The 18,408-nt window shown below is 44.8% G+C and overlaps 1 long non-coding RNA gene across 1 annotated transcript; it reads left to right on the plus strand.

The window, feature by feature from the left end:
* Positions 1-2,691: 2,691 nt before the first annotated feature.
* On the plus strand, positions 2,692-14,970 carry LOC123373858. The gene is made up of 3 exons (XR_006580899.1): positions 2,692-2,920; positions 6,090-6,140; positions 14,861-14,970. It is a non-coding gene; the product is annotated as an uncharacterized LOC123373858 (long non-coding RNA).
* The last annotated feature ends 3,438 nt before the right edge of the window (positions 14,971-18,408 follow it).

Consider the following 18,408-nt stretch of genomic DNA (forward strand, 5'->3'; position numbering starts at 1 on the left):
CAGTAGGGGGCGCAAATATGCTTGCTGGCCTAGTTACGGCTCTGGCATGCACCACTTGACCATGCTTCCTCTCTCAGTCATAACTCCACTATTTGTAGCCAATGAGGTTATTTGTTTCTGATACTGGGCTACACCGCCCATTCGTCTGACCTGGTTCCTTTGTTCCACATCCACAGCACACACATTTATTGTTGCTGTTGGTTTTTAAATTAAAGCAACTCATTCTGCTTTGACATGGGCTTTAGAAATACACAGGCAGATCTAGCTAATGCTTAATTACCCACATCTGTCCATTGCCGTTACCAAATACTAAACTGGTCACTTCCAAATGCATTATCATCGTGTTCATTTATTATTTATCTTGTAGCAGCACATTGGGGGCCCCAGCCAAGGATCAGAGCCTCACTATCGTGCTAGCCACTGGACAGTCCTGAATAATACTGCCCGAAAAGCTTACAATCTAACAAGAGACAACAGGATAATCAGACAAATAACCGAGGGTTGGGCTAAATGAGGAGGTGCCAATGAAGCCAGAAAGTCACTGTGCAATGCCTGGTTTCCATTCAATAGTACCTTACACCCTAACTACTCTAACTGCTTTCCACAGGCTACTTACAGAGTAAAGTGTTACTGATCTGGAGTAAGAGTATGAGAAACTGGAAAACAACACACAGGAGGGCTCAGATAGGAGCACCACCCTATCTCCCTTGTCTATTTTACTAACTTTCCTTAAGCTGTAGATTTCCAAGGTTTCTGAATGTACCCCCTCAAAAAAAAAAGGGGGGAGGGATGAAAAATACAAAGAGATGAATGCTGCTGAATCTTCATCAGAATGAACTACATATGTCCAATTTTATTTTCATCTTGACCAGATTAATCCCTGAGCCCCACACAGAAATAGGCTGTTGAAGTTTAACATTGCTTGGATCCGAAGAGACAAATTCAGTGCAAGCACAACTCTGATTGACTTCACTGCAGTTGATATCAGGCCTGAGTCCACAGTATTGACAATCCCATGATTTTATTGCAAGTCTCATGGTGCTTGGTGCGTTTTTAAAGCCCCAGCTCCTGGAGTCATGTGAATACATGAAAATCTCTTTTATTTTTTTTTTTGGTAATAAGGTTTTTGCTGTAGGGTTATGGAGAAAAGCTTGGAAACAAGACCCAAGTGAACTGCAAATTAAAAAAAAAACAGTAGGCAAATAAAGAAATCTAGAACTTGTTGAAATTTTTTTGACAGAATGTTTTTCTGTTTGAAAATGCAGATTCAGCAAAAGCTAAATTAATAATGGGACTTTTCAAGAAATGTTTGTTTCAATAGAAAAATTGAGAAAAAAAGAATTTTTATATGGTCAAAAAGTTCCATGTCAACCTTTTCACAATGGAAAATATAAACAGTTTTGCATTTCAATTTTTTATAAAAAATATGTCATAAACCAGAATTTTTTAAAAAGTCAAAATTAGAATGAAATGTTTTGATTTTATTAAAACAAAACATTTAGATCAGCCTGAAACAATTCCTTTTCCAGAGTTTTATTTCACCGGGAATTTCAAGGGGTTTTTTGTTTGTTTGTTTTTGTTCTGTTTTGGAATGGGAAAAAAGTTTTCAATTCATGGCATTCCCGACAAAACAAAAATAAAAATAACAAATAACAATCAGAGTCCTACCCAGTTCTAAAATACCCTTGTAACAGGGGGGTATGTGTACACTACTATTAGATACCCGTGGCTGACCAGCGCCAGCTGAGTGGGGCTTGTGGGGCTGTTAAGCTGCAGTGTAGATGTTTGGGCTCAGGCTGGAACCCGGGCTCCAGGACTCTGAAAGTTCAGTGGGTCCGAGAGCTTGGAGTGCAGCCTGAGCGTTTACACCACAGTTAAACAACCCTTTAGCCCAAGCCAGCTGGCATGGGCTAGTTGTGGTGTCTAATTACAGGTGAGATATACCCAGGCTTACTTGCCCCTTGGCTAAAGAATCACCATCCATTCACCTAGCTACCACCTCTTGGAGCAGTGGATCTATTACGGTGTGGAAGAACCCCTTTTGTCACTGTTGTAAATGCTTATACTACAACATAACAGCACCACAGCTGCAGCTGAGTCGCTCTATCGTTTCTAATATAGACATGTTCTAAGTGGTGATAAAGCCCAACTGGAGAGAGAGCTGGAGTGAGAGCCAGGTAGGAAGCTCAGAGCAGGGAGGAAAGCTCTCCAGTCAGGCGGGCCTGGGAGAGACCTGGCTCAAACATGGAAGAGATGTAGAATCCCAGAGAAGAACTTAAGGGGCTGTTCCAGGGAAAACTGCAGCACAGGAAAAGGAGCAGACCCAGCTATTCAGTACGGGGTCCAGGGCCGGAACCCACAGAAGAGGGCGGGACTGAGTTCCCCTACCAGCCGCAAAGAAAGGAACGTACAAACCCATTGCAAGGGGACTGCAGGCTAAGCCCTGAAGATAGGCTGAGGAATCGCCCCAGAGAGGGCAGAAGGATTTTGTTTGTGTGGAAGATATTCTGGGACTTTTAGTTGGGACAATTGTGATGTCAGAAGGAGTGGCCTTAAGTCACTGGTTGAAGGCCTAGTCACTGGTAGAGAAACCATCACAGCACCAAAGCCACCATCAGTAGGGGGCGCTAGAGAAACAAGAGAGCTGCTATGCCATTATTTGACCTAGCAGTGAGTGGACTCAGTTACCAAACCTCAAAAATGTACTGTTTAAAGAACAAAAAATGAAGCAAAGCCGCCTTGTGCATTTTAAGCCAGCCTCATGATTGTGTGCATGTCTGACTTGTGATTTTCAAATGCTTGGAGTTGGCTATATTGATCCATTCCCTGTAGAGAGATAAATGGGGCAGGGTCCCCCAGGTTTCAACTTTGGTATAAATGGCTCTGTAGGTATCATCAATGAAGCTGCCAAGATTTGGAGGTGAGTGATGACTTTACTGGTAACGGAGAAACCTGGGGCTCTTGCACCATGTGTATTGTGGTTTCTTGATATAAACAGAAAATAAAATTAAGCCAATTATTTTTTAAAAAAACTCTTGAATATTCATATCAATATGGCTGGGTTTGGATATTCAGCCTTGGAAATTTCTATTATGTCAATTGAGGAAAAAAAACCAACACCACTCATTTTTCATACTTTAGCCGTATCCAGTCAGTTTTGTGCCCCCAAACGTCATTAATCTTCATTATATGCTACATACCCCCTGTTACAAGGGTATTTTAGAACTGGGTAGGACCCTGATCATTATTATTTTTTATTTTTGTTTTGTGGGGAATGCCATAAATTGAAAACTTTTTTCCCATTCCAAAACAGAACAAAAACAAACATACATTATATGCAAACATGTTGTCTGGTGCCTTGATGGGCAAAAAAGGCCCAGACGACAGGAGCTCATCCACATCAGCACTAGCACTTGAACAAATGACGTGTTCAGGGTGTTATGCTATAAATCATGGACAAACGGGACCGGCAACAGAAATGGCACCCAAAAAGTGCAGCCTCAGTAACTATCTATATCCTACTCAGAGATGGGCTGGAGAGATGCTCAGGGATGTGGAGCGGGGAAGGATTCACAAAGGGAGATCATGCTTAAGCAATCTGGAAGAATCACTTTTCAGAAATAGGACAAATTGGTGGCCAGGGGATGCTGAGGACACAAGTTCCCTGGATTCTAAGGAAGGCCTCATTACTGCAAAGGTCACAGGGCTACCTCAGTTAAGCGTTAGCCATATGAATGGAAGGAGATTCAGTTTGGGCAACAACAGTAAAAGCCTTTTAGGATAGGGAACAAGGAGAAGGAGCTTTCTGCCAGGTTCTATATTAGATGGAATTTCACTCATTTTCCTTGGGGAAGGAATGGGCAGCAAGGAGGTGACATTTGCAGACAGTATAGCACTTTGGTGGGTCAGCCAATTCAACAGGTACCAATCAGATTCCCAGGGGCAGAGCCTTCGCTGGTATAAGCAGTCAAATCTCCACTGAAGTTGATGGATAATTTATCCCAGGTGAAGGTCTTCCTGCATGTGGTATGGAGAGATTCAGAAAAGAGATATATTTGGCTTATGCAATTCAGGGTAGATATATGTAAGGTTTACAGGGCTGTGGATGGCTCAAAGGTTTCCTATCCACTCAAAATGCAGATCAGTGCAAGGATCTGGGAGTTATGAACTGAATTCCAAAATCTACAGCACATCACTTAGGAGCAACGGTGAAAGGAAACAGAATGCTAGGAATGAAAGAGATGGAGCAAAGCTCCATAACTAGGAGTGACTGGATGAAATTATGCAAAGGAAAATGTAGCCTGATTATCGGAAAATATTTCCTAATCGTGAAGTTTATTAGATGTGAAATAGTCTCTCCCAGAGGAAGTGGTGAATGCCTGGTTGTCAGAGCCATTTAAATCTAAACTGCCCCCCCCCATCACATTTATTCTGTAACAAACCTGCATTAGCAAGGAGATCTATTGAGTTATGTCCACTGAATTCAAGACCATTGCATCAGAGTAATTTGCAAGGGAGACACAGGTTTTCGGTTATTTGCTCTGATAATTAAAATAGCCAAATACATATTTTCTAGAGCTGGTCAAAATCATATATAATTCTCAGTTTTTAACAAAAGAACCAATTTTATGCAAGAAAGTGCTATTTTCCTTAAAAAAATCATTTGAGAATTTTTGGTTTTGTTATTTCTTTCCCCTTATTTTTTTTCCATTTTAGAGTAAAAAGGTGATGGGGAGAGAAAAATGGAAAGAACAGGAACAAATGGAACAAATAAACAAAGAACCCCAATAAATGACATTTTTTTTTCTAATTTCATCCAAACCATCTCCAACATTTTGAAAAAAAAAAGTGTGAATTTTTTCTTTTTTTTAAAAAAGCTCATTTTCAACAAAAAAAATTCTCATGTGAAAAGTTTTACCCAACCTTAATATTTTCCATCATTATATGTTATTCTATAATCCTGTGAGATGTCAGCCATAAAAACTAGATTGAGTTTAATCTCTGTGCTTGTGTACATGGGGACACTCAAGAAAGTTAAGATGAAGCAGCTAAAAAATCATGAAGCTAATGCATGTAAATTAAAGCATATTAAACTCCCGCCTCATGGATGTTCTCATTTGGTCTCCTTAGTTCAGCGTACCGTCCTCCTCTTGATTAAGCTACAGGAAACTAAAGCCATATCTACCCTATAAAACCACCACAGTTAAATCACTTGTGTGCACACACTTGGCTCCTTGTGTCGGCAGTGTGTGTCAACACAAGGAACACTTGTATTGATTGTATTGTCAGTGTGGGGCTTTGTGAGATAGCTCCTGAAAGCCAGTGACAGTTGACATAAGGAACACAGTGTCTACACTGACACTGCGTCGACCTAATTACATCGACTGTCTATATGCCGGTTGGGGAGGTGGTGTGTTACTAAATTGGCATAGGGACAGTCGATTTACGTCAACGGGAGGTAGGCTGATTCAAGGCAGCTTATGTCAACCTAACCCTGAGTGTTGACCAGGCTTAAGGTCACTTTACTTCTAAATAGAAGTGTCCACATAGGAGTTGCATGTGCTTTAATTTAAGCCTTTAATTAATTCACCTTCACTCCTGTGTAGACAAACCTCAAGTATAATGAATGACTGAGATCAGAACTGAAATACTTTGTTTGGGGGGGGATAAATAGAGATAATAGGTTTGAGCCAAAGCCCATTAAGAATCCAATTGACTTCAATGGGTATAAGAAAGGAGCTCACAGAGATATGCTAATGTTTCTCACAGATTCACAGAGTCCAAATAGGACCATTGTGATCATCTAGTCCGTCCTCCTGTCTAAAACAGGCCAGAGAGATTCCCCCAAATAATTCCTGTTTGAACTGGAACATCTCTTGGGATGGAGGGGGGTGGGGCGGGGAATAGCCAACCTTGATTTTTAAATTGCTAGAATAACTCTTGGTAAATTGTTCCAATGGTTAATTACCCTTATAAATTTGGGAAATTATAAAGAAAAAGGGTAGCTGCTGCCAATGCAGCTAAACTCAGGCTCTGATAAAAGGAAAAGAACTAAAGAAACAACAATTTAGCCTAATTCTTTTTCACAGTACAATATAGTGAACAGATGAGTGAAGCTAGCTACTATGGGAGCAGTAACGGTAAGTTACTATTTGTTTTGAGTTCATAACTATTTGGTAGGAGGAAAAAAAAAAAAGAGTCCCGAGAGCTTTAAGCATGATGAGATGAGTGCAGATGGGAGGGCCACGCAGCAGCCAGACATTAGATCAAGCCTATCTAATTAGTGAAGTCTCCCGCCTATTGGCAAGTCACTGGAGTCAATTAATGAGCTGTGTAAAGGGTGGCGGGATGATTTAGATGTGGCTAAGTAGTCACCTGGAAGGTGCAAGTGAGATGGAAGAGTCATTTGCACACTAGTGTAAATGTGACCTGAACTCCTTTGAGGTCAGAGCAGGGGGGCAGTGCGCAGATGAGAAACAGAATGGAGTCTGTGTCATTACAGACTTGCCAATGCCAGCCCTTTTAGCAGTTGAACTCATATAGCGGGGGAGTATGCATGTGCAAGGGCATTAAATTTACTACATGAGACAGTGTGGCCTAGTGGCTGGGGCACTGGAGTAGGACTCAGGAGACCTGCATTCAAATCATGGCTCTACCACTACTTTGATAGATCACCTTGGACAAATCCCTTCCTTCTCCGTATCTCAGTGTCCCCAGCTGTAAAAAGGGGCTAATGCTCGTCCACTCCTTTGCAAAGCCTATGAATGACAAGTGCTGTTTGAGAACTAAGTATTGTAAATTGAAGTAGTATCCCCTGCACCAGTTTAGCTACGGCATGGTGCTACCTGCTGTGGAAGCATCTGCTCAAGTGCCTGGATTCCTTGCAGGCTGTAGTGGCCTTTTAGCCACCACAGAAGCATGTTATACTGTAGTCCTTAAAGCAACTGGATAACATACCCGATGGCCCCACAATAAATGGAGCTATGACTCCAGCTGGTATCTCTGCAGCAGAATCATGTGGGTTTTTTGGCTTCTTTCCATCCCATCATCAACCTCACTAAGAATGTCTACAATGTACAAATAAATAAATAAAAACACCCCATCAGCAAGTCTCAGTGTCCAAGTCAACTGACCTGGACTCACAGGGCTTGGTCTTCGGTGATACAAATAGCAGTACAGACATTGCTGCTTGGGCTCTGAAACCTGGTAGGAGTAGAGAGTCTCAAACTTTGGCTCCAGCCCAATTGGGAACATTTACACTCCTATATTAAGTGCCGTAGCATGAGCCCTGTAAGCCAGAGTCATTAGACCTGGGCTCTGAGGCTCACTGATGCAGTGTTGGTTTTTATTTTTTTTTGCAGTGTAGACCTATGCTTCGTGACACTCTTTGATTGTAAATCAGTCACTGCCTGAGAATAAGAAACTCTCCTCTTTGCTTGCATGGCCACATTATATAAAAACTCCCACCCCCGCCCCACACCACGTACGCATCAGCACTGCACGCAGCCTTTGTTACGCCAGCGGCAGTGTGAACATCACAGACAGTCTGCCCCCTCACTGGCACCTGATCGAATTCAGAGCTGCACTGCGCTTGCAGTGTGAACGTCAGGACAAAGAGTGTGCATCCCACTGGAGACCTCTCATTGTCTGGCAGTAGCAGATCTGCTGAGTGAGCCAAAACGGAGCCCTGCATGAGCTGGGAGGAGTCATACAGAGCTTGTCTTAGATGCAAGTCATGCTTGATCTACCCATAGAACAGACTAGGGACAGAGTAGGGGTGAAATTCACCATAGTGCAAAGACCATATGCATCTCTAAACTGCACTTGGTGTACAGGGTTTGGCATAGGACCTCTATGCTGTAGAGAATTACTCCTTTTGAACTGCAAATATCACGGTGAATAATGCCTGGTGCTCATCAAGCTCTCTGTAGGCCAACAATATGCCCATTGCAGCAGAAGCACCTTGCCTCCAGTTAACAGGTATTTCCCTTTTTTAATTGGCAAAGCATGTGACAGACCCCGCTGGGTTATGTCACATCTGTCATCCAGCCTGACCGAGTGAGACGAAGCCCAGCAACACACATGTCGCTTTGTAATCACCTATGGGAAGACGTGCCGCTGAAGGGAGCTGGGAGTCGATGGTATTTCGGGCAGGAGCAGAAACATGTACTTGTCACAGGGATAAAATGTTGCCATGGAATAATGGTCTCCTGCTGCTACTTAAATGCTGCAGCCTGTACTTTCAAAGCCAGAGGCATCAGTCCTATGGCAGTGCTCCCTTCTCAGGATATTTTTTTTATATACCTAACAAGTGATACCAATCTGATCATTTTATCTGAGCACTGTTGGTGCCATACAGCACTATTACTCACCTGCCTGGCTGGCTTGGCAAAAAAACAGAGCCATTGTGCACTTCTTCCAATCTGACACCAACATAACACGGGTCTGTTATTACTATTTTTGCATTTGTAGCCTCTATAGACCGCCCCCAACTGATATTGGGACCCCATTGTGCCAGACATTGTATAAACACTTTGCAAGACAGTCCCTGCCTTGAAGAGCTTACAGTTGAAATAGACAAGGCAGATAAAAGGGAGTATTTTTGTCCCCATTTTACAGACGGTGAGAGATTAATGGCCAGATTTTTAAAAAGAATATGTTGGGTGCTGTATGCTTTTGTAAAGCTCACTGTAAGGCCTGGTCTACACTAAGGGAGGGGGTCGAACTAAGGTACGCGACTTCAGCTACGCAAATAGCGTAGCTGAAGTCGAAGTACCTTAGTTCGGGCTTAGTCCAGATGCCTTAGTCCAGATGTCACGGGAACAAAGTCCGCGGCTCCAAGGTCGACTCCGCCACCGCCGTTCGTGGTGGTGGAGTTCCGGAATCGACCGGAGCGTGTGGGGAGTTCGAACTATCGCATCTTGATTAGACGCGATAGTTCGAACTCCGAGAAGTCGAACTCTCCGCGTTGACCCGCGCGGTAAGTATAGACCTACCCTAAGTGTCAGAATGGGAACTGCTGTGTGAACTTTGAAAAATCTTGCCTTTTTTTTAGGGACCAGAATGAGAGCCAAGTGCTTTGGAAAATCTGGCCACATGTGACTTGACCAAAGTTACTGGGAGTTGGTGGCAGAGATCTCCTGAGTCCCAAATGAAAAACCTTAGAGAGGCCCCTGAGTGAGCCAGGTAGCGGCATGCATCAATTTTTTTTTAATCTGTATGTCTTGTGCTGTACTCTGGGGCTTGCAGAGGTGCTGGGTAGCTAACCAGGCTGGTACCTTTGGAAAATCCCAGAGCCAAGCACACTCATTATCTTTGCACTGTCTTGGGCAAGCTTTCAGCCAGCAAAGGCACCTGAAAAACCAGCTGCAAATAGCTGTCTCTCAGCTCTCATAGATAATAAGGTGCCTACCTTCCACACTGTGAACTCACAGAAGTCTGAAAACATTAGGCTGAGCAACTTGTTCAAGGCGAGTAAGTAGCAAAGCTGGGAATAAAGCCCCACTCTCCTGGCTCATTAAAAACTCTGTTACAACAAGGCTGTATGCAGCCAACACTCATTCATAGCTGTGTCTAGGAGACTAGACAGACAAAGCGGGTGAGATATTAGCTTTTATTGGACTAACTTCCATTGGAAAGAGACTATTTTGAGCTACACAGAGCTGTTCTTCAGGAGACAAAGTCAGGATTCAACCATATTTTCACCATGTCCAGTGTGCTGCAGTATTGGACATTAAACCACAAACTGGTCCCAAAGACCCTGCAAGTCAAAACTGTGTGTTATGGATGTCCCCCAACATGGTTCTTATAATCAGGTCCAGCAACACAATTAGAGTCATGTAAACCAGCCCTCGGTGGTGAAAGACTCTAAGCCTATACCAGTATCATGAGACATCCAGTCAACCAAACCCATGCAAATTTCATCTTAATTCGCCAAATTCTCTGCTGGAGTAAATGTGCTGAATTTCATTGACATCAACAGAATGGACCCATTTAGACCAGCAGAGAATTTACCCCAATGTCTGAATTAAAATATGGCATTTTGCCTCCCTATTGGAAAACATACCACATGCTCCAATTAGCTCTGATATTAAAGAACTGTTCCTTTTTGTTGAGAGAGGAAATTATTATAATTGGCCCTACATATTTCCTCCGGGCATTCATTAAGCTAATTATTGTTCAGCTTATAGTACTGCAGCTTCTTTCCTTTACGAGAGACGCTGTATAAATACCCACGGAACTGAACTGATTGTTGTTTTTACATAATAATGGTCTTGACAAAATCTTTTTGTTTGATTGTTCTTCTCGCTAAATCATTCACGGAATTAGATTTGCTAAATTTTAATTTTGCAACAGCTTTTAGCTGAATGAACATTTTAATTGGCCGCTCAGCATTTTAACGAGATTGATTAATCTCTGAATCATTCTAACTGGCAGTTCCTAGTGATCCAAGTAATTTACTTACATCATTTATTTTTGTATGATGGAGGGAAATTTCATAATAATAGCATTTATATGGACCCTTCCATGCAGCGTGATAACTGTGGACAAATGAACCTTCCCAAACTTGATCTTCTGGCAAGTTCCACACGACTACAGTATACTTGCATGGAAGCCTGTACTTTTCTCCTTCCATATAGTGGGCCTAGTCTTAAATAGTTCTCCTTAAATATTATAGGCCAATTATTTTTACTGAAGTCAGTGGGAGACTTAACTAAGGACTGTGCAAAAATAAAAATCTTGACCTGGAACTTAAGGATTCAGCCCAATGATTATCATTTATATTTTTGTACTGCCTTTTAGCAAAGGATCTGCAAAGCACTTAAATATTGATTGGGGGCCGGATACTGCTACCCTTACAGGGAGCAGCCCAGGTACTGGCAATTGCACAGCACCGGCCTCTGGTACTTGAATGGAAGGCGGAACTATCAGCAGAAGTAGGCTGTTATCCTTTACGTGGATCGGCATTTAGAAGGGGATGATCATGGGACTTACCAATGGGTTAGTCAACTACTTGTGAGACAGCAGTGGATTGTTAGGAGATCAAGATTCCTGGTTGTATTTTGAGATCTGGGAGTGGCATGTGATTAGGGCAGAGGCTACAGACAGAGCCCACCACAGATTGGGCACATTGATTCTGAAGAGCCCTATGGGCTACGAGCAGAATAAGGAGCTACTCAATGGAAGCAATAGTGACAGAATAGGGTTGCCAACTTTCTAATCGCACAAAACTGAAGCACCCTTGCCCCACACCCGCCCCGCCCCTTCTCCGAGGCCCTACCCCTTGCTCACTCCATCCCCCCATCGCTCACTGTTCCCCACTCTCACTCACTTTCACCAGGCTGGGAGGGGGCGGGGTGAGGGCTCTGGCTGGGGTTGCGGGTTCTGGGGTGGGGATGAGGGATTTGGGGTACAGGAGAGGGCTCCAGGCTGGGGCAAGAGGTTGGAGTGTGGGGCGGAGGGGTATGGACTCTGGGTAGGGCCAGGGATGAAGGGTTTGGGTGCAGGAGGTGGCTCCAGGCTGAGGCAGGGCACTGGGGTGCAGGAGGGGGTGAGGGCTCTGGCTGGGGGTGTGGGCTCTGGGTAGGGCCAGGGATGAGGGGTTTGGGTGCAGGAGGGGGTGAGGGTTCCGGCTGGAGGTGAGGGCTCTGGGTTGGAGCTGGGGATGAGGGGTTTGGGGTGCAGAGGGGCGGTCAGGGCTTGGGCAGAGGGTTGGGGTATGGGAGGGAATTCGGGGTCCCAGCGGCTCCCAGGAAGCAGCCACCAGGTCCTGTCAGCACCTAGGCTCATGGGCGGCCAGGGAGGCTCTGTACGCTGCCCTTCCACTCGCAGGCGCCACCTGCGCTGCTACCATTGGTCACGGTTCCTGGCCAATGGGAGCTGCGGAGCCAGTGCGGAGGGCAGGGGCAGCACGCAGAGCCTCCCTGGCCACCCATGCGTCTAGGGGCTACAAGGACTTGGCGTCCGTTTCCAGAAGCCACACAGAGCTAGGAAGCTTGCCTTACTGACAGGCCTCTGCTGCACCGCCCACCCAACTTTTAACTGCCCGGTCAGCAGTGCCAATCGGAGCCGCCAGGGTCCCTTTTCGACCGGGCATTCCAACTGAAAACTGGACACCTGGCAACCCTATGACAGAACCTGGGTCTAAATCTTACAAACATCACTGCATTGCAGGTATAAAAAGTATGTTGCAGATGGGTAAGCCTAGGTTGGACTGGTGCCAGCGGTAGGACTAGAACGCAGGAAATCTGACTCATTGCCCCCTGCCGTAACTGCTTGAGGCTAAATCTTTTTGTTCGCTACATAGAAATGGAGGTACGGTATATGATTCTGAGAACATCTAATCAGATTAGCAAAGCTTGTGATAAATATGAGTGGCAGTTGTGGTAACTACACTGAGATCTGCATTTCTCACTCACCACCTCACACCCTGATTGCTAGGGAGCAAAAACTATTATGCCCAAATGTACGGGAGACTTGGATGATTGAGATACATAGTCTCCAGTAAGAAGGGGAGGGGGAAAGCAGCTCTACTAATGTGCATAGTAATGAAACAGAAGCAGTAAAAGCGCTTCTTGGATGTCTTGTTCAAAATCCCTTGGGATGCTTGAGATGAAAGAAATCAGGGCCATTGTGGGGTGGCTCATCTCCAAATGGCAGATGAGCAAGAAGGGAAATTAATGTGACAAGGCTAATTTAGCTGCGCTCCAATCCACTTCTGCATGCCTCACATAGGCACTCTGCTAACTGCTTTATTCAGCCCAAATTGTGTGAAAATCCAGTTAAAACACTCTCATTTTAAAAAAGCTTTTACTGCCCATTTTCCCGCTCTGTTGTTTACTGAGTTCAGCTGGATTTGGGGCCTTACATTTCCATTCAGTGCCTGTGTGCTCATTTACATGTTACACACGATTAGACTGTACTGCCATTCCCCTTGTTTGCAATGGTCTCCTGCAATTCTCCCTCTAGTGTTGCCTGTAACTCTGTTGTTCAGGCTGTGTCAGCAAAGTGCACTTCCAATCATGCACGTCTGTTCAGAGACTGGTGAAAATCAAGAGTAGTACAGCTTCAGTCTGGGTTCTCCCATTTGTAAAAGCTTGGGCTAGAGCCCATTCAAGTCAGGCCCTATAAGATTTCCAATTACTCTCTGGTTTAAAAAGTTATAGTAATACATTCCTTATGTGCGTGGGGAAGTGGGAAGAAGGGGTAGTCCTCAGATCTAGTAAAGCATGTGGCCTTTAAGCAGCCTCCAGGGATATAGTTCAGAGTCAGGGATCTCACCCAGAAACACAATAAGAATAATCTCATTTCTAAAGCTTGTCTTTCACTTACCAGCACTAAATACACCCCACACCTGCCTCTCCCCATTTCTTTAACATCCCTGGGGAGGATTTGCTAAAGGCCACCCTGACGGTGTTACTCAAAACTACTGCTTGAATCTTTGTTCATAAAGGCAAGTATTTCACATTTTCCTAAAAGCGAGACGGGTGTGAAATGCCATAACTGCCTCTAGTACCCACTGAAAATTTACTCCTAAGGAAGGAAAGGATTCCTTCAAAACTACCAAAAACACAACATCTAAACAATGAAACATTCTGGAAAAGGTTGGATCTGATTCCGTTATGTTCACGGCATGCACACAGAGCAGGTAGATGAAAACAAATACTCTTTCGGGAAGGTTGCAGCATAGCACTATTTTTAAGATTCAGAATGATGACAGAGGAAACCAAAAAAACCAGGGGAAAAAACCAAGCTGTTTCCTATGGCAGAGAAGTACAACTCACCCAAACTTGCTTTAAGCTGACTCTTTCCAGACTGGCTGTGGGCAGATTAGGGTGACCAGATGTCCCAATTTTATAGGGACAGTCCTGATATTTGGGCCCTTTTCCTATACAGGAGTCTATGACCCCCTGCCTCCTGTCCCAATTTTTCAAACTTGCTATCTGGTCACCCTAGGGCAGATTCTGAAGGACTCAGAGGACCAAGATCACATGGCTTCCCTCAGAGGCCCCCACCCTGCAAGCAGGACCAGGAAATCCTTCTCACTCGAAGTGCTAGCTTGCAGTTCCAACACAGTACACCACAGGTTATAACTGTGAACTCCACAGCGGGCCCTAGCCTCAGTTGTGGGCCCAAAGCTCGGGAAGAGATTTCCTAAGGGGACTGTCACTAGGCTATTTAGCCAGTGCCACATAGCTCCCATTTAGTTCAGTGAGAGTTGCGTTGCTAACACCCCTAATCACCTTTGAAGATCTCAGCCACGTCTTTGGGTCCCAAGCCCCATAGAATTTTGTAAAAGTTTGCATCCAATCCTAAGCCTGGAATTCACATCAGGCAACTTATTTTCGATTCAACAGTCCTAGAAAGACAATCTCCTTTTAAAAACTGACTGTCACAGAGTAGCTGGTCCCTGTGGATAGACTAGGCCGGAGCTCCTGGACCACAGCAGGTGAGTTCAATCCAGCCAGTTAAAGGGCTGCACCTGGGCATACAAAGACCTGCTAGTGGGCAGGTGGAAGTGGGGGGGGGGGAGATTGACTGAGTCAGGCTGTGCAGGAGGAGGGAAAGTCACAGAGCATAGCGCTAACTCTTGGGGAACATCCCCTGGTGGTGCAAGGAGGCCAGGTGCTCACAGAGCTGGTTGGGACTGGGTGGAGCTGAAACCTAAAAGAGAAGGACTTAGTGAAGAGTCTGTTTGTTTGTTTCTATTTAAGAAAACAAAGTTCCTGGAAGGAGTGGGCATGGCAGCGCATGCTTTGGAGCTGGGGAGAAGCGCAGCCCAGTGACACTACCTGAAAAGTTCCTTTTACTTTCCAAGATGAAAGATTCAAGATATTTGTTTTCCTCTTGCACCTGTCAGCGGCAGCACAAACACGCAGAGCAGAAAGGGATCTGGCTTGCCTGAATATTGCACACAGCTAGAAGTATCAGCCATCAGTTCTTGCAGGAGATCAACTGAATGCTGAAATGAAGGTAGAATGAAGAAAAACAGTTTTCAGATATATTGGGCCAGATTTTCCAAAGCGCTCTGCATCCCAAAAGCTCCCAGCGTTCTCAAATGGAACATCTGGCCACCTATTTACAAGCCTAAGTGGGAGCTATTGGGTATTGCATTGTTTTGAAGATCTGGCATTCCCCCCTCCACCCTTTCTTAAATACAAAGATTTCTGATTTGTAAAGTCAGCACTTGCACTTTGTTAAAGGTGTTGAATACCAGTCTCTTTGCCAAGTCACCTTCCAGCATTCTAGACAACGTCTATGCTAATCTTAAGATTGTTTCTGAGGTGGGAGGCAGTCACCACTTTTCACTCCTCATCTAATCAATGTTCAGGAAGACATAAATGGGTTATAATTAGTTATTAAAATACTTGGGTGGCCAGCTCACTGATCCTGAATTTTGCTTAGCCCCAGTAGGGAATGGGATTAAAAACTTCGGAACTTCGGAACTTCAAACCATTTCCTTGTGAAAGTGACTGATTTTCCCATCAGAAAAGCAAAGCCAATATTCCCAAGGGTAATGCTTCGCATGAATAAAATGTGACGGGATATCAGTGCAGGGCCGCCCAGAGGATTCAGGGGGCCTGGGGCAAAGCGGGGGAGCTGCGGCGCTTGTACTCACCCGGCGGCGGTCTGGGTCTTCGGCGGCATTTTGGTGGTGGGGGGCCCTTGAGTCGCTCTGTGTCTTCGGCAGCACCGAAGAGCTCCCCGCTGCCGCAATGCCGCCGAAGACCTGGAGCGCCCCTGAGTAGAGTGACCAGATAGCAAGTGTGAAAAATTGGGAGAGGAGGTGGCGGGTAATAGGAGCCAAATATCGGGACTGTCCCTATAAAATTGGGACATCTGGTCACCCTACCCCTGTGGGGCCCGGGGCCTGGGGCAAATTGCCCCACTTGCCCCGCCCGGTGGCCCTATATCAGTGCAGCAAGTCTTCAGACAACTGGTCGGTCGTGCAAATTTCTCTCTTCCATAGATCATCTAATAGGCATTCAGGGTTTGCTGCTACCTTCAGAGAGTAGACAGACATCTCTCCTCCCCTGTCTGCTGTTGGTCATGGCTCTATCCAAAACAAACATTTATAAAGGTCTAGCTTGTGCCTTGAACTATCACCCATGCAAGGGAGAAAATCTCCCTTACGTCCCCTGCATGTGGGTCAGGATATAGGAGTAAGCAGGGCTACCTATTGTGTTGTAAGCGGATGGTGAGTGGTCAGGAGGAGAATGGATGGAGTTCTGGCAGAGTATTTGATCCAGCTTGGGTGAGTGTTATTCTATCATTGATACAAGTGGGTAGTAATCTGAAACCTCATTCCCTGGAGCAAGGGGAAAGCAGGCGGGGGAATAGTGACTTCAGGATGTGTCTGGTACTCAGTGCCCCTCAAGGCTACTTCTGCGGCAATATGCCTTATGCACCACCCCGGCTCAGAATTACGTCTAACGTCACATACTAGCCCTTGGTTTTTACATGAGCCTGACTAATGAAATCTGAGAGCCCTGGAAAGGAGCCGACACTTTACACAAGGCAGCTGATTCCCTTTAGTGTCTGTCCCAACAAAAGGAATCAAGTTTTCCCCACACAGCAAACCGCCTTGCCCCACACCCATGCAACAGGGCCAGCTAACCACCGATGGAAGTGATATGATGTCCTATGCAAAACTGCCCTGCTCTCATGTTCACAACTGCAGACAGCACACACACTGTTTTTCAGTTCACCACGCTTTGAATAATGGCATGCTTCGTTACGATCCCAGTAACTTCAATGTAAGGTATGACCAATGGAAGTACAAACAGTAGAATCTGGCCCTACGACTGCGTTCCAAACTCTAGTTGCTTGATTTGTTTTTGCAAGAAAGCTATGACATGGGCAGACTGAAATGAACATTTCACTTCTGAGTGTTGCAACATTTTCATTTGTTATGGATATTTTGAAATATCCCCCCCCACCCCACAATGCAACATCTGCTTTTCAGTCATGTTCCTGCATTTGACCCACTTTTTCTGGTGTGTTCGATGAGACACAAGAACGTCGAGAAGAGACTATCTCAAGGTTAGAGGGAATCGGTGGCTAACGCTAAAATGAAACTCCCCAGGACCTCCCTAGCTCTTCCCTCTAATCTAATAACATAATAGGAATAATTTAATTTTATGTTGAATCAACTTATTTAAACATCAAGCTTTTAAAATACAGAACACTCAGAGCAGTGGTTCCTTATTAAATACAATAAGAGGATATTAAAAACTATTAAAGATGCAATTTCCACAATATGCAAACAAATGGAGGAGTGCTTTACCAGTATAGACATAGCAGTATACTATTCTGGCAACCGTTCCTAGTGTGGAGGCAGAAGCTTATTCTGTGCCCCCACACTGTCCTCCCCCAGAAACAAACCATAACAGCAAAATTGCACATCTACTGGTATAACTGCACTACATTACACTACACTACATTATACTAGAGGCTTTAGCCAGGAAAGCTGTGTCAGTCAGGAATCAAGCTTCTTCAAATCCCTCCCCGACACAGCTTTGTCGGCAGAAATCTGTAGTATAGAGATGGCCTAAAAACCAACGATGTCTGTTGCCCAAGGCATAGTTCGCTGCTCAGGGAAATCCACAGTGTTTGTGAGGGTTAAGTGAGGCCAAACAGCCAAGCACTGTCTTTGGGCTAGATTAAGAATGCACTCTCAGCCCTGTGAAAGGGACCCCAAAATCAACTGGAAAAGGCAATCCAGCTCTAGAAACAGAAGAGGAAATGGCAGAGGTCTGAGCTGATGTGGAGGAAGAACTGGCAGGATTTGGTGGCAGTCCAGAGGAAGAACAGAGGTTTAGAAAATGTGGGACATAGGGTATTATAAAGTCCAGCTGCAGAACAAGCTAGGGTTTACTGATGTTTTTGCAAGGGCAGTTAAGGAAGAGAAAATAGGTCTCACCCAGCAGTTTTCAAACTAAGGAAGGTGTGGACTCGACCGCACTGTATCAATGATCTGGCTATTCTTGAAGCGGCTTGTCTATTATATAGCCCGTTATCACACCGAACCATGGGGTGTGGAGGCCCTGATCCTTAGTGGCAGCAAACTGTATTAATGAATAATGTCAGGAATGCCTGGCTCTTGCACCTGTGACATCAATGACCATTATATACCATTTGCAGATCAAACATGCCATTATGCAGCCATGAGCACAAGAGTCTTTATTCTGAAAGAACTCCATGTCATGACTGCTGCAGCTGCTAATCCAAACAACGTAGCTGTGCAGACATTCACCAATAAACAGGGAAATGGAGGAGGCTGATCTGTCTGAGTGACCCAAAGAACATCTGACAAGTGAAGTGTAAAACTATAATTAGGAAGGCCAAAAAACCCCCCCAACCAAACAAAAAAAACCACCCCAATTTGAAGACCAGCTAGCCAAATCT

This window comes from Mauremys mutica, chromosome 7 (assembly GCF_020497125.1).
Source record: "Mauremys mutica isolate MM-2020 ecotype Southern chromosome 7, ASM2049712v1, whole genome shotgun sequence".
Lineage (NCBI taxonomy): Eukaryota > Metazoa > Chordata > Testudines > Geoemydidae > Mauremys > Mauremys mutica.